The sequence below is a fragment of the Alnus glutinosa genome, chromosome 3 (genome assembly GCF_958979055.1).
Source record: "Alnus glutinosa chromosome 3, dhAlnGlut1.1, whole genome shotgun sequence".
In the NCBI taxonomy this organism is placed as follows: Eukaryota; Viridiplantae; Streptophyta; class Magnoliopsida; order Fagales; family Betulaceae; genus Alnus; species Alnus glutinosa.
In genome coordinates, this window is record NC_084888.1 from 5383764 (window position 1) to 5392420 (window position 8657).

At 38.3% G+C, this 8657-nt stretch overlaps 1 pseudogene; it reads left to right on the top strand.

The window, feature by feature from the left end:
* The first annotated feature begins 6466 nt into the window (after window positions 1-6466).
* Window positions 6467-8193, top strand: LOC133864568 (uncharacterized; annotated as a pseudogene).
* The last annotated feature ends 464 nt before the right edge of the window (window positions 8194-8657 follow it).

Below are 8657 nucleotides of genomic sequence, written 5' to 3' on the forward strand. Positions count from 1 at the left end.
CTCCACTCATATGACATCTATATCTTCTTCAATAATATTATTTTCAATGATTCAGAATACTCCACTCATATGACATTTATATCTTCTTCTTCTTGAAAGAAAACTTCTTCTTCTTCTTCTTCTTGAGGTCTTTAAGTTTTGCCCAAATTTCAAATTGATCACTCTATTACTTTCCTGTCAAAGTTAACTATTTTTCATTTGTCACATGTGTTTTATTTGACATTCTAGGGTTCATGTTAGTACCGAATACAATGTCAATGTCAATGTCAACATCAAAGTTAACGACTTTCCATCTAATTTACAAGTCTAGAATATTAGGATGACGAAAAAGATGGTTTTATTTCTAGAGTTTGGGCCTTCTTTCTTCTTTTTTTCTTTTTTGTTTTTCCTTTTTTTCCTTTTTTTTTTCTTTTAATTTTTTTTATGAATAACTTGGCGCTTAATGACGTATCATTATATTAGGTGTTGATATTGATGCTAATGTGTTAATTGAGACACACATGAAATATGACAAACTACTAATTTTGAGGAAAAAGGTGACAGAGTGACCTATTTAAAATTTGTGCAAAATCTAAGAATCATATTCTTGAAATTAGAAACTCAAGAAATAAATTCAAATAAAATAAAAACTTAAGGATTAAATATGATTTTTTCCTTTTATTTATTTAATGAAGTTGTGATTAATTGTTATTAGACTGGAGTCTGGATACGTTTGTATTGTCAAAGGTGGCCAAGCAAGTCAGGCCACATCTTTTAGATAAGTAAGCCATTATTTCTTAGGAAAACTACAATTTACCCCCCCTAATGTTTACACCAATTTGCAATCATGATATCAATGTTTCGATTGCGTCAATTGCACCTCAAAAAGTTTCAAAAATTTGCAATCCACCCCCTTCCGTCCAAAATTGCCATCTCAATCAACAGAAACTCAAACACATGCGCGTCACGTTCGTTTTTAAACAGAAATGGACTGAAATGCCCTTATTTAAAACGCTGCGTTTAGGTTGGTTCTTTACATGCACGTCACTGTTGCAAGAGGGTGGGGAAGACGTCATCGTACTCACTGGAAACGAAGCTGGGCGATTGCAAGAGGGCGGCTTAAAGACTGGTCACGTTAAGGGCAAGAACTACAGGTTCATTCATCTTTAGGGAGGGAAATGAATGACAAAAGTTGACCATCTTCTTAATTATGCGCTTCCTCTTGTATATGGATATGGACTGTTGACCATCTTCTCACCAGAGGACAAGCACGGGGTGCGAGACCGTTTTCTTGTTTTTGTTTTTGGGTCGGTAATAAAGGGTTTTGAAATTTGGCGTGCAAAGTGTTCCCATCTAGTTGCACCAAAACGACATCGAAATTTGGTGTGCAGAAGTTTTTTTTTGCTTTTTCACCGGGACAACTCCTCTGTTCACCTCTGTTTTCATGTTCTAAAACAGAGGTGAACAGAGCCATAAGGAAGCGTCTGAAAATCTCATTAACCTTTTGTTGTACAACAGCAATTTCAACCGGGTTTGTTTACAGTCTGGGGAAAACATTTGTCACCACTCACCAAGTTTTCTCTAATCATTCATACACACTTCGAAACGTGTAATCAGTGATCAATATTCAAGCCATTTAAGGACAGCCTTTGCAAGGCATGTCCAGACTGTTTAGTAATATCATGGCACTCACCCAATATAGACAAAACAAGCGGGAAAAAGATGAAGTGAAAAACAAAAACAAAAGGCCAAAATGAAATGAACAAGGAGAACTCGTCTTTGGCCCAAGGGCACTCCCAGCACCATGGAGAAAAATACTCTTAAAAGTCACGAACTTCCTTCAGTTGACTATTAATTGATATATAGTGATTCCATTTGCTACTTCCAAAGCAAAAATCAAACAAGATTAATGGGTGCTAAAGGCAGAATGCAGGGACATCTATCAATAGTTGAAAGACATTACAACTTCTGCTTTTTGTTGATGTCATAAAGTACACATACATCTGCTGCTATCTTCATCTGAAAGCATGGTATGATTCAACAAAGTTATTTAATGTAATGCTTGAACACGACCTTAATAATAATGACAGTATATCACCCCACTTTGCATACTGTTCCATGACAACCACATATGTGTTGAACTATATATCATGACAGGTTCATAAATTTTTATATATATTTTGTGCTTTGGAACTGTTTTAAATGGAATGTACGTGTTAAAAAGTCTTGAAAGAAGAGAGTGATTGACTCAGCAAGGCACTTCAAGAGCATTTCGTTTTGTGTTTAATCTTTATTTTTCTAACATAAACTGCATGCATCCTAGAACTTGGGAGGATTATATCTAATAGGAGAGACAATTAATTATTGCAGGTGGGATTTGTTTGGGTACGAAGGGAAAGTGGTTGAGAAGATGGAGATTGAATCAGCATTTGAGATTGCCATGAAGACTTGGGCTGGTTGGGTTGATGAGAACATAGAGAAGACAAAAACAAAGGTATTTTTTCGAAGCATATCAACTGAACACAAAGGGAAGCAGTGGTGCTACAATGAAAGCAAACCCAACATGAATGATTATGCAGAGTAATGCCTTGAAGTCAGTTTCTTCCACTTCTGAAGCATCATTTCAAACACTAGCAAAACATTATTCATGCCAGTGAGACAGTTTTAGCGCTACTGTGCGCTAAAGCCATGCGTCAAACTAAAGCCATCTAGTTATTCGCCCGACTCGGTCCACTCCACTTACGTATCCGTTGCCGACGAAAACGACGTCGAGTTGAACTGCTATAGCTTTGAAAATCCTGGCAAATGATTCTCTTTGCCACACACACATACCAGTATATGATCTCCCCAGAAGAAGCTCTGCACACGTGAACAAAGTGGCCCATGCACTCCAAAATTTTCCTATATAGATTCCCCATAGTGTCAGCAAGAGACTGAGAGATGAACGGACGTGTGAAGCATGTGCAGCAGCGCATGGCGGTCCTTGACGAAGAAGACGACGACGTGCAGTTGAGTTTTTTGCTCTTTTTTGGCAATTTTTGGTCCAGCGCAGTTTTTCAATATAAAAGAATTTGAATGAGAAACGCTGCCGTTTAAATAAGGGTATTTTCGGTAAGTTTGGACCAAAAGATGCACATGTCACGCACGTGGTGTGACTTCCGTCACTTCAAACGGAGTAATTGGACGGAAGGGGGTGGATTACAAATTTTTGCAACTTTCTTGGGTGCAATTGAAGCAATCTAAACATTGGTACCAAGATGCAAATTGGTGTAAACATCAGGGGGGTAAATTGCAGTTTTCCCTTATTTCTTTCAATGAATGGCAAACAATCTTGAACGAGCTAGGAAGAAAGAGATGAAGTTACCGTGAATAATATTTATGGGGAATTGGTTTGATTCAGTTCGTGGGCTTTGGTCACGAGGACCTCGATGGTTCTCAGAGACTCCGGGGAAGAGATGGGCGTCCGCCGCCCTTATCGTCTTCTCTATCGTCCTCTTTACCAGCAGCTTCATCTATTGGACTGATGTTGTAAGTCTCTTTTTAAGTTATAATTAGCCGTTTACCTCCATCTTTTTTTCTTTTCTTTTTTTTTTTTGTTTCTTTTTGTATGTTGATATTTCCGTTAAGACCATATCCTTGGGGGGGGGGGGGGGGGGGTTGGGGTGGGAGGGGTGAAAAGGCGGTTATCAAAAATATGGAAACCGGCGGTTGGCTGTTATGAACCGCCAACCGGTTTTATTTTATTTTATTATTTTTATTTTTTCCGGCTTTTTTGCTGTTGGCCGATCGCCGATCATACACAAAAAATAGCAGATTTCACATCATCAACCACAAACATTCAGATCTAAGACCTAGAATAACAAATCAAGGCCTAGAATAACAAATCAGGGCACAAATATTCAGATCTAAGAACTTATCAAAAAAAAAATTCAAATCTGGCTAAAGTCCGACGGTGTTGATTGGGTTCATGGCGACCTAGAATCATCCATGTAGTGACGGAACTCCAGGTTTGTGCCGTCCCAATCGGCATCGCAGACCTTGAAGAATTAAGAATAAAACGTGATCCATGGAGAATCTCGGAGATGAGAGACAAAGAGAGTCGAGAGGTTGAGGGTGAGTGGCGGCGTGGAGAATGGAGATTGAGAAAATGGAATGAGATGAGTCAGAGGGTTCATTTTGTATTCTTTAGGGTTAGGTTGAAAACGGCGTCGTTTTCATATGTAAAAATATATTTTTTAAAAAAAGTATATATATAATAATAATAAAGGCGGTTAGCGGTTATAACCGCTAACCGCCTTTCTAAAAACCTCTAACCGTCTTTCTAGGACAGTTACTAATTACTGGTTTTTAGGCGATTTTAACAGTTTTGCGGTTATACGGTTTGCGGGTGATTATTTTCACCCCAAGTGGAAAGGTAGCTGACGGATCTTTAGAATAAGTGGTATTCATTTAAGAGATTTGATTCTTGTACAACACCAATACAACAATTGTACAACAACCCCTCACATGAGGCTGGGTCCCATTATGTGGGACCCACCCTCATGTGAGGGATTGTTGTACAATTGTTGTATTGGTGTTGTAAATCTAACATTTTCCTTCATTTAACACGTGCGCCTGCAATGCAACTTAAATTATAGATGGCAACAAATTTCTACTCTTTTTCTGTGGTGGGATGTAACATGAATTATAACCAAACTTTTGAACGAGAATCCCAATTTTGGCCCCATGTTAGGCGGCCTTGATCGACTGGGAGAGTGATCAAGGAGACCTGAGAGTCTTGCATATATCGTGAAAACTAGCATGCAATCAGGGACATGAAACGTGGACTTACCCTCACTGTACGTCAAGGAATTGAATCACAACTTTCATCACTTTCAACTTGAGATATATCAACGTACGTGAATGTACGTGTCATGTGTGTGTAGTACTGTATCACAGAGAGATCTAGAGAGAGAGAGAGAGAGTTTATATGATGGAGTAGGTTTCAATTAAGGACTCCAAACTCCAAAGTCCACGAAGACTCAAAAGGAGCTCCATTAATGTATAGGCAACAGTAGCACTTGTTGAGGAAGGAAGGCAGGCTGCATTTTTTTTGGTTTAAGGGAGTCGTTAGAGATCGAAGACCTGCAAAAGCATATTATGAAAAGGAATACTGAGAAACAACGTGTTAATATGTTATGGACTGGGTCGGGGCTTCATAGGCATCTTACTGGACCCCGTTGGCGACGAGTACAGAAGAATGTTGCAACACTTTCTGCCATCTTCTTCTTCCTCCTCCTCCTTGTATGTGTCTTGCTATTTGTAGGCTGGATTGATGCTGTAAGTCTTTTTCAACCATATTTTCATCATATACATATATGAGTAATGATTGAACACCACCCAAAGATACAACTTTTCACCACCTTACCTATGTGGCAAGGTGGTCTCCCACTACTTTTTGAGTTTTTTTATTTTTTAAAAATAAATTAAGGTATGAGACCACCTTGCCACATAGGCAAGGTGGCAAAAAGTTGTATATTTAGGTGGTGTTCAATCATTACTCTACATATATATATATGCCTACTTACCCCAAACTCCCATTTAATATATCTGGGTTTTTTTAATAAAAAAATAAAAAATAAAAATCGGATATACGCACATGCGATCAGCATGACTTTGATCCTAATGAATATTTTCTTCAACTAAAATTGGGGTGTTAGGTAATAATTGTCACTTTGCTTCCATAAATTTCAATCTCTTTTTAAATAAGGATCTTATATAATGGTGGTGTTTGAATTACACTACAATTCAAACACCCACAAAGAGAGGAGTTTCGAGGCTGGCTTATCGATCCCGAGCAGGTGAGTCTTACACCCTAGATTGCTCGATGCAAGTGGATCTTGCAATTCCCTCGCTACAGGGGTGGAGCCAACCTTCTAACTTTGGGGGGCAGGATTGAAAAAAAAAAAAATTGTGGGGGTAAATTTGAAAAAATAAAAAAATTTAGGGGTAAAATTTTATTTTATTTTTTTTCTTGAGAAAACCTTGGGCCTTGGGGGGCCCAAGCCCCCCAAGGCTCTATGTGGCTCCGCCACTGCCTCGCTATGAGCTCTTTGAATTGCAGTGCATGCAATTTCAGCAATACCCCAGTTATAAGAAATCTCAATTCGTCTTGTTCTCTTATAATAAAGTCCATGTATAACTTACCATGAATTAGGCTCACAATAAAGAGTCGGAAAGAATGACTAAAGGATGTATATATAGAACAAAACAACAACAACAAAAAACCATTTGAGAGATTTTGGCAGTAGAAAATGACCAACTTTTTGAAACCCAAATGGTATATGAGTTATTAATTGTTATTTGTGTGCTTGGCAGTCTGTATTTTCAGGCAGTTTCACTCAGAAAACTACAAGGGGCAACAAAATCACGACAGAAGCAAGAATTCCCATACAAATGCACCAAAGGAAACCTAACAAAAACATGTCCAAGAGACTACCCCACCACCCACAAACCCATCAATCCTGACCGTCTATTACTAAACACAACATGCCCATCATACTTCCGTTGGATCCACGAGGATCTACGGCATTGGAAGAACACGGGAATCACACAGGACATGGTGGAGCGGGCCCGTAGGACCGCCCATTTCAGGCTTGTGATTGTGGGTGGGAAGGCTTACGTGGAGAAGTACAGGCCGTCCATTCAGACTAGAGACATGTTCACTTTGTGGGGCATTTTGCAGCTTCTGAGGTGGTACCCTGGGAGGTTGCCCGATTTGGACCTAATGTTTGACTGTGACGATCGGCATGTCGTCCGATCTAAGGACTTTCGGGGCCCCAATGTGGGACCGCCGCCTTTGTTTCGGTACTGTTCGGACGAATGGAGTTTGGATATTGTGTTTCCGGATTGGTCTTTTTGGGGCTGGTAATAAAATCTCTTAAAATTCACGTAATCCTTTTTTTTTTTTTTTTTTTAATTATTTTAATTCTGAGGAAAAGAGATCAAGTAGGGAGAGAAAGGATACGAATTGGAGACGTATATACAAATTTGTTTTTATTTTTCGAAAAAATTGTAATTAAGCCTTTAATTTTTTTTTTTTTTTAAAGGGCTGAGACCAATATAAAGCCATGGAGAAGCATATTGGGGGACATAAAAGAAGGCAACAAAAGAACCAAGTGGAAGGACAGGGTACCCTATGCTTATTGGAGAGGGAATCCATCTGTGGCTCCAACTAGAAAAGACCTTCTGAATTGTAATGTCATCAGACAAAGATGACTGGAACACTCGCCTATATGTCCAGGTTAATTAATACAAAGTCTCTTGTCAATTATTCACAAAAAATATTGAAATTAAATATCATATTAATTTTTCTTATATATATATATATATATGTTCAAATTTCAGGACTGGGGCAAAGAATCCAAAATAGGGTACAAATAATCAAATTTAGAAGACCAATGCACTCACAGGTAAATATCAATTAATTAAGAAGTAATTTCTTTCTTAGTAATTAATTTACATTTTCCATGCATGTTTCCATTTTTCAATTTTTGAGAAATATTAAAAGGTTAATTAATTGATGTGGCTTTAGATATAAGATATACATAGAAGGATGGGCATGGTCTGTAAGTGAGAAATACATTCTGGCTTGCGACTCGATGACCATGCTTGTAAGGCCTCGTTACTATGATTTCTTCATCAGAGACATGGTGCCATTGAAGCACTACTGGCCCATTAGAGACAACACCAAGTGCCCCTCTCTTAAGTTTGCTGTTGAATGGGGCAACAATCACACTCAAAAGGTCTCTCTCTCTCTCTCTCTCTCTCGTTTTGATATATATCTCCTGATCGAGTTTGCATATATGCCAGGCTGAAGCCATAGGGAAGGCAGGAAGCAAGTTCCTACAAGAGGATCTAAAGATGGAGTATGTATACGACTACATGTTTCATTTGTTGAATGAATATGCAAAGCTCCTGAAATTCAAGCCATCTGTACCGCCAGGAGCGGTCGAGCTATGTTCAGAAATAATGGCTTGCGACGCTAATGGAACATGGGGGAAATTCATGGCGGAGTCCATGGTGAAGTCTCCTAGTGATTCAACCCCATGCACCATGCCTCCTCCTTATGATCCTTCCTCGCTACGGGGATTTCTAGAGAGCAAGGGTAAATCGATAAAGCAAGTGGAATTGTGGGAAAATGAATACTGGCAGAATCGAAACAAGAAGCAATAGATTTGTGTGTGTTCTTTTTTGTGTTTCATATTTATGCTTAACTATATATATATAAGCAATTACTTGTATTCTCTAAGTTCTTGGAGATGTTAGTGTACTCATTGATGAATGTTATCTTAGAAACATATCTTCTAAAGGTTTCACTAACATTCTGAAGGGGGAACTCTTCTTAATTTACTCCCTCAAACTGTCATGAATTTTGCAATATCTTTCTCAAATTAACAAAAGTTGTAATGTGGGTGTTTGATGTTTTCACCCCTTTCAATTCTTCATTCATTGAAATTTCAGATTAAATTTTAACGGAAATAACAAAAATGAAGAAAGTACCATAATTTTATAAAAGGGATAATTGCACCGTTGGTCCTTGTGGTATACCATAATTATTTTTCACTCCCTAAGGTTTAAAAAGTTCATAAGAGATCCCTGTGGTATGCAATAATTACGTTTTACTCTCTGGGTCGATT